The sequence below is a fragment of the Lonchura striata genome, chromosome 2, assembly GCF_050655825.1.
Source record: "Lonchura striata isolate lonStrDom1 chromosome 2, ASM5065582v1, whole genome shotgun sequence".
Classification (NCBI taxonomy): Eukaryota; Metazoa; Chordata; class Aves; order Passeriformes; family Estrildidae; genus Lonchura; species Lonchura striata.
Window position 1 is genome coordinate 55610392 of NC_140704.1, and position 23076 is coordinate 55633467.

Genomic DNA, 23076 nt, shown 5'->3' on the forward strand with positions numbered 1-23076 from the left:
TACTCATCAGTACTAGTCACATGCTTAAATAGGCTTGGAAGTCTTTTTGGTTAAAGAACCTTAATATCTTACAACAACAAGCAGTAGTAGTAGTTTATGAACAACTGTGAAAACAACCCCGGGAATTTCAGATATATAAAGCCCGCAGGCATTTCATTTAAAGTTAATATAGATGAAATAAAGAAATAATAACTTCTCATGAAAAGGAAAATCAGAATTTACATTAGAACAGTTTCAAGTTTAGTGATCTACAATTTCTCAGTTCTAATGCATTACTACCTTCCAATCTGTACATTAGTATGCGCTCTTAATTGCATTTGCTATTCAAGCAGTTACACATGCACAATCATATCAACACAAAGATTTGTTGATACTAAATGGAAAAAACCCAGAATCTTCCTTTGCAACATAATAAAACTTGACAGGGAACTGTAGTTTAATTGCTACCAACAGCTATCATACCTCTGCTAGAAACTGCTGATCCAGGCAACTGCTTACTATAGCTGTTGATTAACCATATGTGAATGTGTAAAATTCTAGGTTTATGACCTCTGGAAAAAGAGGCAGGTAATTCTGGAGGACTAAAAGGATATTGTGAGTTTCAGGGAGAAAATTAGAAGGGACAAAACCCACCTAGAACTTAAATCTGGCTATTGCTAATAAAGACAGTTTAAAATGTTTGTTTCACTACATCAGCAACAAAAGGAGGGCTAAGGAGAATCTCGATTGCTTATTGGATGGAAGAGGAAATATAATAACAAAAGATAAGCAAATGTCTGAGGTACTTATTTGCCTCAATTTTTATGGTAAGACCTGTTGTTCTCTGGGTACCCAGTCCCCTGAGCTGGAAAACAGGCATGGGGAGCAGAATGAAGCCCCCATAACACATGGGAAATGATCAGTGATCTGCTATAACAGTCACACAGTCTAAGGGGTTGGGTGGAATTTACCCAAGGGTAATTAGGAAGCTGGCAGAAGTGCTCACCAAATCACTTTCCATCATTGTCTTTTTTAACTGAGGAGGTAACAGTGGATGGTAGTTTGGCCAGTGTGATGCCTATCTATAAAAAAAGGTTGGAAGGAGGATCTGGGGAACTACAGACCTGTCAGTATGACTTCAGTGTCACTAAAAGAAATGGAGCAGAACATCTTGAATTTTACCACGACACGACAATTTCTAAACCATGTTGACTAGATGTTCAGGCCTAGTCAGCATGGGTTTAGAAAAGGAAGGCCCTGCTTGATCAAACAGATCTCCTTTCCATGGGAATTCAACACCCTTAGTGGATTAAGGAAAGGCTCTGAATGTTTTCTACCTGGACTATCCTTTGACACTGTCTCCCACAGCCTTCCCCTGGAGAAACTGGCTACTCAAGACTTGGACAGGTCCATAGTTTGCTGGGTAGAAAATTGGTTGGATGGCTGAGCCTGAAAAATGCTGGTGAAGGGTTTACATCCAGCTAGTGGTCAGATCACTAGTATAATTCCTGCTGGCTCAGTTTTGGGGTTAGTCCTGTTTAATTTCTTCATTGAGAACATGGACAAGGAGATTGAGTGCACCCTCAGTCATTTGCAAGTGATACCAATTTGGGAAGCAGTGTTGATCTGCTGGAGGGCTCTGCAGAGGGATCTGGACAGGCTGGATCAATAGGACAAGGCCACTTGTATGAGGTTCAATAAGGCCAAGTGCAGAGTCCTGCATTTGGGTCACAACAACTTCCTGCAGCACTACAGGCTGGGTGCAGAGTGGCTGGAAAGCTGCCCAGCAGGAAAGTACCTGGGAGTGCTGGTTGACTGCCAGGTGAACATGAGCCAGCGTGTGCCCAGGTGGCCAAGAAGGCCAATGGAAGCCTGGCCTCTATCAGCAAAGGTGTGGCCAGCAGGACAGGACAGTGACTGTTCCCTTGTACTCAGCAAGGCAAGGCCACACCTCAAATCCTCTGTTCTGTTCTGGGAGCCTCACCCTCCAGAGAAAGGCAAAGGAGCTGGGAAAGGGCCTGGAACATAACCAGTGAGGAGTGGTTGAGGGAGAGGGGGTTGTTTACCCCGCGGAAAAGGAGGCTCTGAGGAGAACTTACTACTCCTTTCAACTACCCGAAGGGGGTTGTTGTGAAATGAGAGCTGGTCACTTCTTCCAAAGTGGTAGGGAAAGAGGAAGTTACTTCAAGTTGCAACAGAAGAAGGTTTATTTAGATATTAGGAAAAAATGTCTTCATGGAAAGTGCTGTTGAGCACTGGAACAGTCTACCAGGGAAAATTATGGAGTCACCATGACTGGTGGTGATGCATGTAGGTGTAGCATTTTGGTCCATGATTTAACGGCAGGGTAAGTTTTGTGTTTGGACTTGATGATCTTAATAGTCTTTTCCAACCTAAATGATTCTATCATTTCTACTTGCAATATTATTCGATGGTTACCAGATGATGGATATCATGCTACTTATTTGCACAGTTTTGGAAAAAAAATCTCTTTAGTAGTCTCAAATCTACAGCTCTTACCATGACAGTTTAATGTATTTAAAAGCCTGAAATGCAAATTAAATACAAAAAGAAACTCAGGCAATATATTTCAGAAAAACTGAAATTAAGTTATTGTTAATCTTTTAAAGAATATTTTCACTTAATATTTTGTCTACTTGAATATGTTTTGTCTCTTGAAATATGTCAAGAGACATATGTGTGTCATATGTGTTTGGACATACCTTTGAGAATCATAATTTTAAAATTGTGTTACGGAGCTGATGAATTACCAGCAACTGACAGATATTCAAATGTTCATGAAACCAAATGTAATACCAGGAATCTTTTTGTTGGTTAAATGTGTTGACTTATTTCAAAAAGCCCAGTATTTTGTGAATTCCCTTACACATATCAAATTAAAAAAAAACCTCTAATTTGAGGTATATATACAAATGTTCCTTTTCTTACAAGCTCATGTATTTTGTCTTGGTTTGGAAAGGCATGGATATGTTCTTGGCTAGCTCTTCTTTGCAGATACACTTCTATCCCAAAAAAATCTTCCAAATTCAGAAATTGGAAAAGTCAAACAGAAGATTGTGGAACACTTGGCCAACCTAAAAATTTGGGTTGTATTTGAAGTTTGTCTCAGACACCCTTCTTAGACTCCAAATGCTCAACTTTATCTTTAGGCAAGGTGATGATTGTAGTCCATACTTTTCATAGCAGCACATAATCTCTGTAAATCTCTGTTGTCCTGTCTCTCCCATTTTGAGATACCTTTGACAGAAACTTCCCATTAAGCTCTGGAAACCTTTAAGTTCCTGAATTTTCAATTCCAGAAGGCAGTTGGAAGAAATTATATAGCATTTTTCACACAGGAATAATCTTTTTCTTTCTAGTCTCTTCCAGATGAAGTATTCCAAAACTATACAGGCAATTTGTACAACATATTACAGAAAGACTGAGACTTAATTTTGTCTCTTAATGTTTTCCTGATGAGAACCTAGAATTCTCCAATCAAGATTTGGGATATAGATCTGATCTTCTGTCTGCTCCCTTGAGATTATGTAGGAAAACAATTAATGCATTTGCCTTAGCATAGCACTTAACTGGTGAATAAAAGAAAAATAATGATTTTTTATTTCCTTTCTATGCTTCTTGAAGAAGACATCGGACTACAGCAGATGCCTTGAGTAAAGTTAGAGGTATTAAGGCACCAGCTTATATAACTGCTTTGTTTGCCTTTCCAAACCTGAATTGGATCATCATCCCTTTCATAGGATAGGCTTCAGATTTCTGTGTTCTCTTTCAGCAATGACCTTGCAAATTAAAATGTAACATAAGGAGTGAATTCTATTATCAGACTGCTCTTCAAATATACCCCTTTAAAGTACACAAAGATCATTGAAACTTCATTGCTATTGTCTGATAGGCAGCTAGTGCCTGTCATTTCATAGAGTCCATTATTTTATTTAAGGAATGGGGAACTAGGGTGCCAACTTTAAATTTGAATTTTTCAAGTTAAATGCACTAAGGAAATTCACATTTCTTACTACTAAAACTGACAACAAACATAATACCACAGTTTTTTAATTTTCTCTTTTTTTTTTTTTTTCTTATTTTCAACTCTGCTCTTGTGGTTAAGTGGGAATCACTTCCTGGCTACCTGCAACACAAAGTTTAAGCTGTCTGCATGGCAGTGACACACAGAGTAATTTAATGAAGAATTTTGCGCATCTTTTCCCCTCTCATTCTCATCAAGAAGAGAGAACATAATTGCTGACAGGAATTATCAGGATAACAGCAAGTTGCTGCCACATCAAAGTAAGGGAATGTTATGGGAACTCAAATAGAGGGTCTAAAATTAAGAAAAGGATTTGAAATAGTATAAAGGAGTATGGGTTTGTACTTTGATTATTTCAGTGTCTCTATTATGGTGACTACTAATTTTCTTTCTAGAACTTCATATAAAAATGGAAGATTAATAATTCTGGCTTATTTGCAAATTTTAATAATTTAGGAATTTATTTCTTTTTTGTTATGAAAGGGGAAACCATGAGCTGCAATTACTATCTCTTCCCTCTTGAGTGATACACTTGCAGTTACTTCAACTCTGGTGTTGAGTTGAATATTGTTAATACTCATTGAGTTGGTTGAATATGGTTAATAACTGAGATTTGCTTTAGTTCTTCCTAGTTACTGCATTAGGCATTAGAGAACCAGAGTTAGAAGCACTGCATTAGGGCTTAATCCACCTCACTGGGAAGTCAATAAGAAAATTCAGGTTCACATCACTGGGACTTGAATTAGTCCTAAATACACAGAAAAAAAATCCAGCTGATGATACAGTTCTTATGTTCAGTTTGCAATTCAAACAGAATCCTTATGAGCATGGGGAAGTTAAAACTAGCAGTAGGAATTCTCTGGAATTTATTCTGAAGTTACTCTAAGAAAATAGGTAGCAAAACTAGAAATTGAAGAGATACTATAAATGACAAGAACTTGCATTAATAACAACACAGAGAAAGTTATGGCAAATGATTACCACAAGCATTATATAAACCACTTGATTTGCACTATCAATAAACTATTTATTCACACTAAATTGCAAAAAATTATGTTTATGGAGCAAACAGTTTGATGTCCAGTATGTTATATTTATACAAGTCCTTAAAAGGTTCAGAAAGATCTCGTGCAGTAACAGCTTCACATATAAGGAATTCAAATCAAGTTATTAAACTTAGTGCAGCTATAGTAGTACAGAGAGGATGGAGAGTCTTGACATAATGTATTATAATTATAGGACTATAAAAAAATAGATCGATGTCCTTCATACCATATTCAAATCTTGATTTTTGTACAGGAAAGAATACCGCCTGGTTCCACATGTCTTCTGAAATATAATGAGTCTCAGAGAGAATAAGCACTGTAATTTTCTTCCTCTGTAAAACCGGATTAACGCTATCTCATGTCTGATTTATTCCTGTCCCGAAGGAGTCTGAAGAAAAAAAAATCTCAGCTCAGTAAAGTAATAGTACAAAGAGTATCTTTGCTGAGGCATGGCATACAGGGCAACATACATTGTCTTCATCCTTGCCTAATGGGTAAATCACCTCACTTCTACTCTGTTTACTGACCACTTTATTTTAATACAGATTACATAAGAATTAAACAGCTTCTGAACTTCAGCACAGGACATTATAAAACCAGTTTCTTCTTAGTGATCACACACTGTAGAAGTCGAAGATAATTTACATAATATAGTCTGCATCAATTAAAACAGAATCATATATCTCTGTCATAGTCAGAATATTCTTTTTCTCCCCAGGAAAATGATCTTTTACACTAAAAGCTTCATGCTGTCTTCATCACCATACACTTTCTGTACTAGTATGCTCACGTTTCAAGATTTTTTAGTGGAAAAACTCAGCTGCAAAACAATATAAGATAATTGTCATAAACAAAGAAAGCACACAGACTCCTAATACCTTTAAATTTTCAAGAATTCATAGCTGGTTTCTATGATGTTTTGTTTCACAGAAGTGATTGTGATACTGATAGTAAAGAGTGAGAACTTGTCATAACATACTACAAAGAGAGGTTCTCCCTGGTTTTACTTTCTTTGTTGAAAGTGAGAGTAGCAGATCTTCATCCAGTATCACTGAAATCTATATAACAAAAGTTTCACTGAATCAAAATCTGATAATCTTTTTTTATGGTACAATTTAAAACTAAATAGCTACTCTGAAGTTAGTACACTTGATGAAACTTATTTAAGGAGTCATCCCAGCACATGTCATTGACCTCAGTGTGAATGAACAGCTTTTAGTGATGCTTTTAAACAGCATGTCTAGATACCCTAGCACATGGTATTTTATAATTTCTTTCACTTACCTTACCATAACAATTCAATTTGAAGCAGCAGAAAATGCTGATGTGATTCTACCAGACAGATATTGACATTAGCTGTTGTTATGGAAACTTAAACATTATGGAATAACCTCACTGAAGTTACTTGATTTAGTTGGTATGTTTGACACATGATATATTGATAAGTTTTGTATGCTGTATGAAGTTTCAAGGTGCATTTTCAAACTGCAACTGCCAATGTAACCCAAATGGTCTTCACAAAGAAAGCCTTACAAAATATGACACTTTGAATATAATAGAATAGAATTATAAGAGAGAGATCCTTTGGCTTTAGCAGAAATTATTTAAAGAAATACCATCTTACTGAAATGATTCTGTCAGACTAAATGCTCTATCTACTCTATTGTACCTCATTAGTTTTAGGTAAAATTCAGTACTTTATCACAATGGAACATTTAAGAGTTGATATCCATTGAATATAGGAGTTTGATTTTGAGACAAGCTCTAACTTGCTACAATTTTTACCCACAAATGTGGTATTTATGTAAATGTGTACATCACAAAAACTTGTACTGGGTAGAGGGTTAGATAAAGTTATTCTAGTCTTGTTTACATGAGACTGATGCTTTACCATTGTTTTAACATGTAGAAGGGTAGAGCAGCAAAGGAAGCATTAGCTCCCTCTGTGGTTAAAGGAGCATAGGTTTGCTTCTTTCAGGACCCAAGAGACCTTCAAAAAAGATGAACCAGTCTTATTATTTCTAATTTTGATTGCCTAAATTTGCTATTTTAAAGATGCCTCCAGACCCAATAAACAAGAATTGGTTTTCAGAAAAAACAATATTATATGATCACAGCACTTCCACTCTCTTTTAATTCCATGCAGTTGAGTTAAACAAAAGAGAGAGTATTTCCTTTACTTATAGGCTAAAATATTTATTCTCAAAATCCTTCATAACATGCCCCTAATAAAAATATGCAGTCTGATCATCTGATGTACAGTCACAGTTTGTCTTCATAGGGTGGTTGTGAACACTACATCTCAGGTGCTCTTTCCTTGCATTCAGGAATCCACTTTGACCCCAAAAGCACTAACCCAGCCAGGCTGCATTTCATTCTGTACTGTCATGTAAAATGTGCTCTACAAAAAATAAGGAACATTGACCTTGAAAGGAAAGGGGCAGACGGGGGGAGGGAATAATAAATCCCATAACCAAACCCATTCAACAGCCCACACCAAGATCTAAGCTCTGTCAAAATGATTTCTTATTCCATTTTACTGAAGCAGTGCCATGCTTTATCACTTCTGAGTTCATGCCTTACAGCTGAGGCAGCCCACTTGAATTGGTAAGTTGTTTAGTTAAAGTATACACATGCTATTCACATTGTCAATATGATTTAAAATGAAAGAACAATTTGCAGGTGAAATATAGCCACAAATGCAAAAGGAAACTGAAATCCAAAGCACCAGAGCACATGTAATTAAATGTTGCATGTCTCACCATGTTCCTTCTTCCCGCTTACAGCAATACTACAGTTAGACACATGGCACTTGTGACTCCTTGGTGGAGGTGGCAGCACTAGAGCTTCCAAGAGCTTTTGATGAAGTCTCACAATCATAAGCAAAAGTGATCAGCTAACCTGAGCTAAATGTAATGTAGTACTACTTTCTGTTTCATTACATTGCTGCACAGACAATTATACACAAATTTCAGTTTAATGTGAAGAACTGCTGAATTTGTTTTGTGACTATGCAGATGTTGAAACACCTAAATTAATTGTGAGTTTAAAAAATGCTTTCCAATTCACCTAAGAGCTCAGTTTACAACCAATAGAGTTTACACTTCATTACATCTCTTCAGAAGTAGTTCTGTTTATTTATAGATATTTTTATACAAGCAGGTTGAGTTGCTTGGCTTTTGTGGTCCAGACAGATTGCTGCTTTAATAAAATAGCTCAAGCATTGCCATACAGGCATAGGCTTTTTTTTTTCTTTTTAAAGCAAAAGTCTCTGTATTAAAGAACAAACCATACTTTAATAGGGATATTGGCTCAAACAGGAAGGAAATAAAAACTTTTCTCTCCTCGCAATTTGCAAACAAAGAAACCTGGACCCAGAATGGTTGAAATGCTCTATAATTCAATTTTATTTTATTTTAATGTAATTGAAAATTCTTGTGAAGGCAATCTAGAATGTTGAGCTCATTTTCTATTGCATTGCACTAGAATAAAAAACTCTATGCATTTCATGTAAATTAACAACATTATCAGACTACAGTGAATCTAAACACTCCTCTGCGGTTACAACACTCCTCCATCTGTATTTTGTGATATGTGAATAAATAAAAACTTGAAAGTAATGCAAATGAAGTCACTGACAAAGGATCTATAACATTCAGAACTAGGTCATAAGTGAATGCATTAGTGTTCAATATAATTCCATCTTAGGTTTTAATGTTCACCTTCTCTTGTTCTTGCTGCCAATTGATTATCTTTCAGTAAAGTTTACACATTACCATTAAATGTTAATAATGCATAAATATCAAACATACCATTGTAAAGTTAGCAACACTATTAATATCCCTAGTCTCTGTAGGTAATACTAGAAATTACTAAGATCAGTATCAATAGCCAGAATCATAAAAATCCTGTCTTTCTGAAAATGATAGCAATAAACAAAGTACAAGGTACAATGGATATTTAACATCTTCCTACAAAACTGGTGCCAAGAAAGAAAAGACAACACTTATCTTGTAGACAAGATATTCCTCTTAGTATTTCACTTTTTTTCTATCCTTTTATCTGTATGTAATACATGTAAAATGCTGTAAAATCTTAAGGCAATGCATATTCTGAACAGCTTAACAATATTTTGTTCTCTAGATTGTTCAAGGAAAAAAAAAAAACAAGATAAAAAACACCACTGCAGCCCTGTCAGGCAGAAATGTCACTGTCAGATTGCAGATCCCTGTCAGGCAGAGCATTTTAAAAGCAGACAAAGACTTATGCAGAGTTGCTCGAGATTTCAGTCCCACTAGATGACAACTAGCTGAAGTATACACGTATGATAAGCTTTACACGATCCCAAGGGTGCTAAATCATTGTGTTGGCTCAAATTTAGTTTTTAAGAGCTTTGTTGAATTCACAGCTGGTGAGTTGACACTTTCTATCGCTCCACCACTTGGCAACAGATGCCTCTTACTTATGCACAGATGCTGAGTATCCACCCAACCCTAACATTAGCCTTGTGTTTTGAACTAATTGGGCCAACACAGTTGTAATTAAGATTTGAATAATTAGAAAACTAACATGATTACTTTCACAATTAATCCTTCTATTGTACCATTACATTCTCTTTTGGACTATTCTACAAATCTCTTATTTCTTTGGGTCCTGTAAATCCATCAACATTCTGAAGAGAGCAATAAAATTATATTTTGCCAATAATACTAAAGACATTTTAAAGGGCTGATTTCACCCTGACTTAAAAGAATTATAGTACGCAATTAGACTTCTTTTTTCCTTCATTCTATTTACCCATTATATGGGTAAATATATATATTATAAAGATATATATATATATATATATATGTACATATATATATTATTACCCTTTATAACAGCCACACAGGAAGAGAAACCATATACAAGAATGAACAAAAATTTTTAGGAACAGTATGTGAACACACTTCTCTAGAGTGTAACATAGAAGATTGTTAAGATGAGCTGATTTATTTATCCTCTTTTATTCCTTTGACTTGGTTCTGCTCTAAAGTGGGTGCTGAGGGGTAACAGTTAAGCAAAGGAAAAGGAAAGGAAATGAAGTCTGCCTGTCCTGGGAAAATGGCAACAGTAGTACTTGGAAAGAATAGTGGATCATCTGATTTTAAAGAGAAGAAATAACAGGAAATGAACAATTAAAAATTGAAAACCATTAGGTAATGTCTAATCAGATCTTGAGGGGGCATACAAAATGTGTAAAGACTGGACAAATATGCCAACATCTCACACTATGGGTATTGCACTAACTTTAAACAATGCTCTAAAAGTAATATACAAAACCAAGATGTTCATGTATGTGCATGCTTACAGAAATGCCACTTCTTCTCAGACACATTTACTGCCATATACACACAGCAGGAACTCTCTTGTTCTGGATAGTAAAAACCAACACTAGTTAAATTTTCATTCTTTGCCATTAGGAAGACTGAGAAAAATAGAGAAGAAACAATATAGCTACATGGGAATATTAATGGGAATCATAATTTGTAAGTACATATTAACTGTTGTTTAATCAAGTGCATCTAGTTATGGGGAGGTGGGGGAATTTGTTGAAGACAGACTCTCTTGAACTAATGATTTACGTTTGCTGGTCTCCTCCAGGTGTTTAGAAGATATTATTTGCACAGATATCTGAACTTGCTTTAAAAGGCATTTCAGGAACATATTCATCAGGAAAATCAAAGAAACAAGAAAAAGGAAGGAGAAGTAGTTCACAAACCATTTCAAAGAACCCTAAGAGTTAAATGGCAGCAGCCAGTAGCACCTCAGCTCCCCTAAGGCAGCAGCAGTTCAGTTCCCCTGAGGCAGGAGAACAAGCAAAGGCTGAAATTACTGTCTACCACTGGTATTGAAAATAAATATACTGCTTCTATATTCAAGAAGTCAGCAAGTCCTTAATCCAAACTAAGAATGCTCCTATTTATGCCTATGATCTCTGGGATTATATCTGACATTATGGCAATTTGTGATCACAAGTCAATCTCTTGGAAAAATATGAGTTAGATCCTGAGACATTGACTCTTTACTTCTTTAGGAACAGGAAAAGGAAAATAGTGCTAAGGATCTGTGGAGGGAAACATGACTCCTAGAAGGCACTGGTTAGTATAGTAACTCACTACTCATTGTTTGCTGGGTTGGGATAAATGAAAAAAGGAAATGGTCTCTTTATTTTTACGTTTGGCAGATGGGCAAGTCTCCAAAAGCTGAGAACCGACCTATTTGTGCGCAATGTGTGGGGAAAATGAGACAAACCAAGTTTGTCTTTTTTTTTATTTTTATTTTTTTTTCCATTATATTTAAAGGCAAAAGAATTTTGGCAGAGGACAATAATTTCAGTACTGTGTTGAGTCTAGCTGAGCCAGAGTTCATTTTCCCACAGCAGCTGTTACACTGTTGTACTCTGCATTGGTATCTGGAAAGGTATTGATAACCAGCCAGGGTTTTGGGTACTGCTGTCTCTCAGCATTCCCACACATCAAGGGGCTGGGGGTGGACAAGATCCTGGGATGGCACACAACCAGGCCAGCTGACCCACAATAACCAAGGGGATTTTCCATACCATATGACATCTGCTCAGATATAAAAGCTAAGGAGAGGAGGAGGAAGGGGAGGCATTTGTTATTTACAATGTTTGCTTTCCAGAGCAACTGCTACATTGAAAGTGGCCTGAACATCACTTGCTGAAGGGAAGTAGAGAATAAATATTTTCCTTTTCTTTTGTCGTGCACATGCCAACTTTCATTTTTGCTTTAGCAAACTGCCTTATCTCAACCCACAAATTGTTTTTTATCTTATTTTCCCTTCACTGTCCAGATGGGGACTAATAGCGTGATTTGGAGGACACTTGGAATCCAGCCAAGGTCAACCCTCCACAAGTACTTATAAACTTCAATTTGTCCAAGACAAAAAGCTCAATAGCCCTTGATAGCATCACATAAATAGTCACACTCTCACCAAATCTCAGTCAGAGGTGCTGCACTGTCCCACTCTTGGCACTTTGGTTTCATGACTGAAGCAGGATCTTGTCTATTGCGCAACATCCTAGCCGCTGAATGACACTTCAATCCCAGACATAAGAGTACAGTAGAAGTCAAGACTTAATTGTTCTAAGACTGTTTAGACATTCCATGAAACTTCAAAGCTCTCATGAATGCTTATCAACCCTACCCGCTCAGTTCCATTTTCTAGTTCTATCAATCATATTCAGTGTATTTCATATCCATAGCTGGATCCAGTTCCTGAAAAATAATAGAAGGTTAAATTCATTTTCCATCCATGTTGACTCTTTTGAATTTTGCCTGCTCTGTAAACTAGAGTTTGCCAGATACTTCTGTAGATTTTTTCTGTGTGGCAAAGTACTGAGGAGACTCTAAAATTTCTTTCACTTGTGGGGTTGGTAAACATGATAGGTTACCTTTTAATGGAATTAAAGCTAGGTTATAAAACCAGAGCAGTGCTCCTTTCACAATACCTTCCATAAAATATAGTTTAATGCCTCAAAGAGGGATGAATAAGATTATCCAATTACAAAGCTCTTGCAAAGGATTATCAGATTATCAGTTGGTTTTACAGAGAGCTTCAGAAGTTTTACAATTTTAGAATATATCAAATTCCACCATACATGGGATTATACTCTCTTAAAGAATTATAAAGTGGTATTTTGAATGATTACTTAGAATTAGTTTTCATTTCTGTGGCTGTGTTTTGCTTCAGTAAGAGAGCAATAGAATTTTGCATAATAAATAAAATACATATTATGTACTTCATTTGTATTCCTAATTACTTTCAGAATAAAAAAATAAAGATTTTAAAATATTTTGAAAGTAATTAAAGAGACAAAACCCTTTAATGTTAAAAAAAAACCCTCAATTCTTATTAGAGATTGGCAAATAAACTGAAAAATAGAAGAATGATTTTGATTACTAATACTTTCTTTTTTTTTGACAAGAAATGTTTCTCTATTTACATTTTTTTTTTATTTTGCTTTCCATCCTACTCACAACATTTATCTTGGTGTTATGGTGCTCTCTGCCTTTTCAAATATTTGCCTTCAGGGATATTGATGCTACTAAAGAGCATCTATTTCATAGATCTGCATTAAAAATCACTTCTTTTTCCTGACAAGCTATTTAAAACCTCACATTTATGCTTTATGAAGTGCACTTTAAAAAAATTTATCCACATATCCCATGAAAACTAAACCCATTCAACCTAAGTTTTGTTTCTTTGCAAGAAAGACAATTTCTATTTGAGGAGTTTAGCACTAAAGAGGTATGAAGGCAACATTTTCCAAAACAAATACTGTTGTTTATTTTTACTGGGGAGGCAGAGATAGCCTATCACAGACTTCAGAAGAATGGTTCCTAAAATGGCTAGTTTAACTGTGGAAATCAGTCATATCAGACTATTTTTCTTCAAAATTAAAATCTGAAAACAAAATGAGCAGGCAAATCACACAACACATATAGATATAACCTCCAGCACTTGTAAATTTTAAAATTTTAGATGGCACAAGACCTCTTCTGCCTTAATCATTTTTGCACAAGACATCCAGGCACAAAAAGGCAGAAAGTCAAAGAATAATCCCAAACATCCCAAAGTATGCTTAGAAATGATAATAAACAATGTCTCTACTATGATATTTGTCCAAAGAGAACTAAAGAACAGCTGGTAGAGAAAGAAATGTCTGATACACCTAAACCTAAACACATTAAAATCATTTTAGGTAGACCTACTTGTGTTTTGCTTGGTAGAACCTGCACTATTAGAAACAACTGAGGTAGGGTGCATGGTTACCATCTCCAGTTGCTCTTTATCAAATAAGTTAGATTATATCCAGTTAGACTTATTAAATCTCATCTGTTAGTTAAAATCATCATCTGTCACTAGGTATGTGAACTTGAACTGTGTTCATGCCTTGACTGGACAGAAGACATATTTAGAAATATTTGTGAGACCTTACACTCAAGACAAAATTTAAACATAGCATCTTGCTATTTTTACCTGAATTAGCATCCCTAGGCATGTACTACAAAAAGGGTTGAAATGAGAACTGAATGATAATTCTTGTTGTTCAGCAACCCCCTTCCAACGTTGCACAGAACTGTAACATCAACATTTAGAAAGACAGTAAGTGTGTGTTTTCTATTCAAAGTATTCATGCTCTTTGATCACAAATAGGGCAAAAAATGTCATACAATTATTACAGAAAAACTGAGTTGATTAAAAAGGAGTGACCTTTAGAAAACATTTGCAAAAAATGCCCACTGTTTGTTGAAAGATAATGCTCCAGGCAGTTCCAGGAAAAATAAAAAAAAGCTAAACCAAATAAAGAAGTAAATCCACCCAGTTTAAATAATAGTCTTGGAGAAAAATACTTTTACCAGACCAAAAATACCCCAAACCAATACAAACAAACAAACAAAATGGCTACTTTCTAATATTTCCTGTGGGTTTTTTTGGGGTTGTATTTTTGTGGTGGGTTGTTGTTTTTTCTGGTTAGTTCTTTTGTTTTTTGGGTTTTTTTTTGTTTGTTTGTTTGATTTTTGTGGTTTTCTTCTTTGAGGTTTTTTTTTTATGTTGTTTTATTTGAGTTTTTTTCTCTTTAACTATTAAAATAATCCAATTGCTTGCCCTGATGACTCTACTCCATCCAGCCATACATAGTATCCTGTCTACCTAGCCTAGGATTACTCACATCTTTCGCTGCTGGAACTCACATATGTCCTTGACAGATAAATTTTGGCTCTCAGGGTGAGAAAGAATGACAGGTAATTGCTATGTGCTGCATCTGATGGTTAATGCAGAGTGGGATTGAAGTCCATTGATGCATCTGAAATAGTCATTTACACATTCTGCACATTAACAAAGGACATTCACAAATAATAATAAAAAGAGGAGGATAGGGATGGGATGAGGAGACATGAGGACAAATGCAGAAGAAAGTGATAGTGTCTGAAAATTTTATTAGATTTACATGCAGTGAGGACCAAAAAATGGCATAGCAATTTTTATACTGAATCACAGAAACATCAGAGGCAAATGATGCTCTTTAAAAAGCATTCTAATTAGTAAATTAATTTGAGTGTTTTCCTTATCAGCACTTACCTTTTCAACACCACCTCTCACACTTCATATTTATTCTGACATATGCACTCATTCAAGTAGAAGCCAGGTATATCACATTTTCTCGCTTTATTTTTTTGACACACTCTCCTTCAAATAACAGTTCAGAGGAGGAAGGGCCAAATTAAAAAAAAGCTCTGGTTTATAGAAAATCTGAGTACTGCTGTCTAGGAGGTCAGATTTTAAAAAGAAAAAACCAACAAACCAAAACCCATCAGGCTATTTAATTATGAAAATATGAAACACAGCTCTACTGAGAGGTCTGCTCATCAGTCAGGACCTTTATTGAAAGGCACAGAGCTACTTTTTTACTTCTTTTCTTATAATAGTGTAATTCAGGAATTCTGTAACATCTGTCTGGAGTTACAGTGAGATAGATCTACACTTACTTATGCCCTTTTTAAAGAGATGTAGTTAAATATTTTAAATTATGGCCAACAAATACTATGAATACTATTAATATTTTAGAGAGAATTGGAAAGACACTTAACAAGCAAACATACAAGGCTCCGAAATGGAAACACAATAGTTTTGCATTTGGGTATATAATTATTACTCTAGTTTAATTAATGAAATATTGCTTGAACTAGAAGAGTTTTTATAGAAAGCTTGTTGCAATAAGTATGATTGAACTCAGATTTGGCAGAATGGCTTCATCATCAAATTCCTAGCAGTAGTATTGTGTAAAATTCTGCTCAGACTGTTCAAGACAATGAAAATCTAGTAAAGAAATACTGGTTTCTAACTTTTCTTCATGCTATAAGTATTTTTAGAAAGCTGTAGCTAAATTTTCCATTTAACAATTTTTTTTTGTCAGCATTTTCTTAAATAGGAGAAATGAACCGTGGAATGGAGTATTTTTTGTTGTTGTTGTTTAGATTATGCATTAAACTGAGTATAAAACAGATATATGAAAGTGTGTAACACACACAGAGAGACAGTATGCCTGAGGATAGAATGCCAAGGAGGTTCTTAAGAAATGTACTTTGTGATCTTCATCCTGGCTTTTAAGAGAGCTGCCTAAACTATCATCTCAACTCCATATACAGAAGAAATACTGCAATATACTAACTAGATAAGTGGTCAAAGGGGACTATAAAACAAACAAGGAAAAGGGAAAGGAAATCAGAATCTAGGTCTCCAGTTCAAACCAAGTCCTGTAGGTAGTGTTTGAACTGCATAAACAAAACCAAAATTTTTGTGAAATTAATAAAGGCCACAAACAAGTTTTTGGCAAATGTAAATCTCCATTTACAATTACACTTAGCACCTGCTGGCAGCCTTCAGAGAACGGCAGCCAGGAGCCTACCTAATGCTTATAGATGCTAGGTCAAATGACCCAGTTCAAAAAGCTGGATTATGGGATCAATGCAAGAGTACATTGCTGATCAAGAAATGTCAGAAGTCATGTGTGTTTTCTGAAAAAGGAATGGGTTTTCTTACCTATTTACCTTTAGGGGGAAAAAAATTGTTTCAAGCATTTTACTAATCAAATTAGCCGCTATGGTATTTTGTAAGTGTACTTGGTGTGCTGGATAAAGTATTAATGCAGTCAGTGAGTAAATGCATGCATGAAAAGAATAATAAATCTTGCCTAACTGTGGAAACAAAAACTATTCATCCAAGTCATTTAACCGAGTATTCATCATCAGTTTTGGAGATTGTCCCAAATATACTATACTCCAAAAGTTGACAGAGCAAATAATTCTGGTACCTAAATAAATAACTACTAAACTTATGTGGTAGACAAAATTTTTCTTCAACAGTTTCTTATTTTTAATCTCAGACATCTACTTTTCTTATGAATATCTCCATAAAGGTTTGCATCTGAGCTGTGGTTGAAGGTTTGGACCATTCAGTACAACAGTACAGAGATGGACTTCAGCACCGGCAGACCCCAAATCCTACTCTGCTGCAACACAGGACAGTAAACAAAGCTTACATCATACATATCCCAACCAGTGCAGTCATTGCCTTAATAAATATTGACAGCTGAGACACATGCAGCAGAAAGATGATACTCCAGCCCTGAACTGTCTGGTGTACATCAGTGAGTGTGATCTTTGCAGGAGGACTCTTCACCCTCAAACCTGAAGTGATACAATTGACAGAAACAGAACCACAGCTGCTCTTAAAGTAATCTGACCAAGTCTCATGATGTGAACTCTCTTAGTTCTCTCCTGGTGGTGAGAAGAAGAGAATCTTTAAACAACCCATTGCAATATTAGGATGGTAAAACCTGACCTCTGCTAAATACAAATTCCAATAATCAATATAGTGAGGTTAGTTTGTATTTAATTTTGATGTAGAATTTTTCCACCTGGAGCTTGAAGGTTCAACAAGAAAGCAGACTGAAACTTTGCCCCTCCCAAAAAGAGAACTGTATCCTCAAAGCTGTGCTACAAAATAATTACATGAACAAATATTTGGTGACATATGCCAGTAAGTTACACCTCTACAAAACAACTGGGCCTTTGTGAAAGGTTCTGTTAATACAAAAGACAGTGCTTGAAAGTCATCCTTTAACATGCTGTTATCTATGACAAGCCACAATAAAAAGAGAAGCCAGGAAAAAGTAGTAGCAGAGTCCAATTAGCCTCTATATCAATTTATTAGAATCTGAGAAGTCATTCAGGAGGTGCAGCTTTCACAGTGGCTTGAAAATAGCAACCACTGAAAATATGCTCAAAACTTTTTAATTTAAATGCATAATATATACATTATAATCTCTGCTTATTTTTAGCTGTAATGTATAATTTTGCAAAAACAATGTAATCCTGAGGCAAATTACTTAAACCTTGCAGTGTTTCTATGAACCAGTGAAGAGCAGATTTCTACAGTCTAGACACACTCATAGCCTCCAAAGCTGGAAGCAGAACCATATCTTACTGTTCTAGCTACTTACTGTACAGTGAGATACAGTAGCTGACACAAAGACTGTACAATCAAAAACAATTAAAAACTAGAGAAAAAGAGGATTGAGAGTTGGAGCACACACATCCCATTCTTGTGAGCACTGGAGTGTCTTCAGTGGGGTTTTGTTTCAATTAAAAATGAAAAATTTACACAGATGGGCCAAGTGTGAAAAGTGATATTTCTGCAGCATCAAAGAAAGGAGGAGAATCATGGTAGGCGAAGAAAAGGAAAGAACGAAGGAATGTAAAGAGGAAAAGAATGAAGATAAACATATATTATTAGGAAGAAAATGAGACTTTACAAAGAGGAAGGTGCTACCCTGAGGTGCAAGAACAAGAGTCCAGGAAATATATTATGAAAACAATAAAGGAAAGAGAGATAACAAGAGTCTGGTGGGACACAATGGTCTTGCTGGGAAAGCTGATGTTAGTTTCATAAGCCATGTAAATAACACAGGGTTAAAATGTCTCCATTTCAGTTAGAGCAATTTCCCCATATATCTTCAAAAAGGGAAATTGTGGAAACTCATTAATCCCTGAAGTTTGTTCTAACTCACTGTCACCCCAAACTCTTGAAATTATATATAATTTTGGATAATATATCTCTTTTACATTATCTGGATTATGAACTATAGTCACTAATAGCTGTTTCCTCTTTCACATGTCAATATCCCTGTCTTAGTGGGACTGTTCCTCACTGGTTTGTGGTTGGTTTCATGTCAGTTTTCATAGAACTCACTTTACTCATTTCCAAGCCTCATTTTAATGAATCTCCCTAAAAAGCTCATAAAACATTAAAGCATTAGTATCAAACACTAATTTTCAATGGAGTTAGGCCAGATAGTAATCGTATTCTGCTGTCAGTAATAAGGAGACATAGTTTGAGGCAAAAAAATTAACACCGACCTCATTCAAAGAACTTGAAATATCTGAAATAAAGTTGAACTCTGCATATAAATAGATATTTAATAGTATTTGATACAGCCTTAGAGTAAAAAGAAAAACAATTTCAAGAGTGAGAACTAGGCTATACTGCCTTCCTGTGTAATCTGTCTGCCTGTGTTTAACGAGTCTGAAAAGCTTCAGTAAGTCAGATGCCCCAGTTTATTTGTTTAATGAGAGGAATATTATTTCCCATATTGCTGAGGTCACTTTTAGGATCATTATTATGTATGAAGAGGCTCAAAACCCACGAATAGAAAAGATCAGGAAGTAATTGTAGAATTATTGCCTGCTTTTATCAAAACATGAGAAAAGCAAGCATTTCCTTATGTTAGATAAACTGTCATGTCATAAACCTCTGAGGCTGGCACACTGAAAAGTAAGCGTTCTTCACTTACAAGCATAGAGAACATGTGATCTTGTGATGTATTTGTAAGACTTGTTTAGAAAGGCACAGACACATTGCCATGAAAGTGTGATTTATTTATGTTTTATTTACACCAACAGCTTTGTGAAACAAAAGGAGAACAAAGCCATCATGTCAAACAATGTTTGTAGTCAGACCTCGTGAAAGATTGGAACAGAATTTCCTGCTATTTGTATGTAACCTGGATGTCTCCAATTGCAACTGTTTTAGGCTTGATTTCTTTTATTCCCTGAAGTGCATTAAGTTATTGTATTTTAATTTTTTTTTTTAGTAATGAATACTCTGATGTATATGAATGAATAATATCCTGAAAAAACATTGATTAGTCGTGAAAGAAAAAAAGTGAAGACATATACAATGCATTCTTATATGTGCATTTAAATACTTCTACCCTGGTCAAGACTTGCATCTCTGGGTGGAGAAAGCACCCAGGCATTTAGTAAACGTCAACTAAATATGACATGACAAATGAAGTGAGCCATATGCTACCCCAAAATGAGGATCAGTGCATCCAACTACTTCCAAAACCAGCTTTCTTTCCTAGAAAACAGTGGACATATTGAGTCACCACTATAAAAAATACAACTTTCCAAAATAAGTTTCAAGAAGGAGATATAGACAGTTAAAACTCTCAGTACTCTTCGAACATCCCCCCCCAAACCTCAGGTCATTTCCCCCTGTGCTAATGTTTTTTCAAGAAAGACAGTTTGGTATTTTTCACTGAAAAGGCTAATGGAGTAAGTTACCTGCAGGTAACCAGCATTTGCCGGAATTGTTATTTTTCTTTCTTTTTTCCCTTTTCTTTTGGGAGCATGGGCTGGGGGCAGGTAGTGAGGTGGTGATGTGGAGAGGAGGAGTGGAGCAGGGAAGAGGCTTGAGATGTATATGTCCATATCAATTAACTGAGTTTTTAATGCAGGATATAGTGCTACGAATTGTATTGCCAACAATAAATGATAATCAACAATATAGATATTTAACAACAATAGACTCAGCATTGGCTGAAAACAGGCAGTGCAATAAATTCACACTTATGTAAACTGCCTAGAAGTTATATACCTGTCAAAGCTATGAATATTTGAAATCACTTAACTTTCCCTTACTGTTTTCTTTTGATTTTAAACAAAGGTTTTAAACAAAATGTGTTAACTTTTAAGGCAACAGAGAGAACTGACCTTTTCATTAGAACAGATCTTAATTTCATCCCTTACAGTATTAAAAAGTTTGGCCTTTACAAGCTTCTTAATTACATCCCCTGATAGCACAGCTATCAAGCATGGACATCACTATGACTATCCAAGTCAGTTCACTTTAGAAATTTCAGTGTGGATAGACCACAGGTACAAGGCTAGCTAACTCCAGGCTGTGTAAAAATCTCTGGCATTTTCCTATTACTTATTTAATCTTTCAAGACAGCCTCCCACATTTACTGTCTTGTTTCCTTACAGATAAAGATCTTCAAGTATCAGTCTATTTCTTTTGATATGTCTCACTTTCTATCAGCCCATAAAAAAAATGCATCCTCTCTCATCTCAGTCAAACACTGCTGTCACCCCATAGCAACCAATTTAATTTTCTGGCCACTTGTATTGAAACAGCACCCCTACTCACTCTTTCCCCCCCACATACAGGAGATTTGCTAATCCTATGAAAGCAGCTATCCAAATCCTACCAGTCTCCAAGCATAACATTCCTTCCACATGCCAGGCACAGTCTTCAGTCTGAAGGTAGCCTGGAAAGCTTCATGCATATTCTTGACTCACATTTCAAGAATCCCTTACTGTCTCATTTAAATGCCATGGGACCTTGAAACCCTGCATCCACGAGTTCCTGCTGGTGAGGGAATGATGCTCCTTATTCAGCATTGTGTTTTACCATAATGTACTTTTGCTTTCCAGCTGCTGTGCTTCCTCAAATACATACACAAGAAGAGAAGGTGCACTTGCCTTTCCTCCTCCTCCGTTCTCACACTCCTGCATGCTTCTAACAAATTTTCTTCTTCTTTGTTTGTTGGTTTGATTTTTTTTTTTTTTTTGCAAGTTTCAGAGAATCACAGGATCGCAGAAAACTGCAGCCATTCATTAGATGCTGCTTAAAACTGGAATCCCTCCCGAGGTGTTGCGGGCTGGGGCGCGGGGTCCTGCCCCCAGCCCGCTCCCGCCGCGGCGCGGGCTCCCTTGCTGCAGTGCAGGCTGGCACTTCACTCAGTCCCAACTTTCCATGCAGAAATTCGGCACCACGCAGGCAGCCAGATAAAGCAGCACTTACCTTTAATTGAAATCTTTTCTCTGGTAATGCTGGAGCATCAGTCCAATCAGCAGCGATCGGGGAGAATCTAAGTTTCCATCAACACCCTCCGGGTAGCCGCATGCTGCCGTGCCTTTTTTTCAGTGAACTCCTCACCGTCTAGAGGAGAGAGCGAGAGATCAGCTGAAATCCTCAGAGGCTCGTAGGCAGTGAGAGAAGAGGCACCAAAGCAATGTTTCTTAACGGGAGATTCTCAGCAAGCGTGCTCAGGTCTGGAAGATCCTGAAAGTGCTGTGATAGGCTCCTGTCATGTCCCCTGAGCCGTGAGATGATCATTGACCTGATTAGCTCTGAACACTCCCTACACGCAGAGAAAGCGCTGAGAGGATTGGTGGGTCGCAAGGGAATTGGGAAAGGCACCAGGGCCGCTTGGGAATCTTCATTCTTCCAGACTAATGGATGTGCTGCAGCTGAGGCTGTAATTTGTGAGGAGGTTATGCACAATGTTAACCATCTGAGGACTTAAACAATTGTGCTTTTGCGTGCTCTTTCTCAAGGTACACCAGCATTCAACGCAGGGTAGAGCTGAGTAATTAAGAGGTTGATGTAGCCATTTCGTAATACAAGGCTCACTGTATGAGATGTTCTGTAAGCTGAGAGATAAAGTGGATCCATACATTTGTCTCTGACCCCGGAGACAATAACACTTAATGGGCAGAATAAGTGAAATTAGTATAGTGGGCTCATGTTAGCCCCCAGATGGCAATCAGTCACCATGGAAAGAAAAAGAACAACAAAACCCAAACAGACTAGAATTATTTAACAAGTGTATAAGGCAATTTACATAAAATGTGGAGAAAGAATTTCAAATTAGTACAGAAAGGACTTTTCAACATGGAGATAAATCAGAAGAAAACCACAACAATACACCAATACAAGTTCTTCCCTCTCTTACAGCAGAGGGGAAAAGCCAACAAGGAATGCATTTAAAGGATCTAATTTGCCTTTCACCTGCACTGATACAAATAAATCTATTAAAGATGACAGTTTAAATTTAGATCAGGATAAAAAAAAGCAGAGTGAAAGAAGAACGAGGTGTATTCATTACTTGTTTTTGGTTCAAGAGTATTATGGAAACTAGATTTCAGTGTACCAAGTATTCAGGCTTGCATGGTGAAATGCGTTAAGTCAAAGTGTGTCAACTTTTATGACTGCTCTCATTTACTAATTTCCTGTTCTTGGATGATAATTACGGCACTAGGCAGTTGACTCCATTTTCCATTCAAATTTATCCATGAAAATACCAGT

The 23076-nt window shown here is 36.3% G+C and overlaps 1 protein-coding gene across 6 annotated transcripts in view; it reads right to left on the minus strand.

Moving 5' to 3' along the window:
* CDH12 (cadherin 12) overlaps nt 1-23076 on the minus strand; it is a 626739-nt gene that overhangs the window by 192375 nt on the left and 411288 nt on the right. Inside the window, exons 1-2 of one of the 6 annotated variants that reach the window (XM_077786150.2) lie at nt 22013-22269; nt 21790-21927 (exon numbers count right to left, since the gene is read on the minus strand). The exons of 3 other annotated variants lie outside the window; for them this stretch is intronic. The gene's annotated coding sequence lies outside the window, so the exon portion shown is untranslated. Of the gene's footprint in view, nt 1-21789; nt 22329-23076 lie in introns of those variants that run through there. 2 more of the 6 variants (XM_021546413.4, XM_085570904.1) reach the window with 2 other exon arrangements.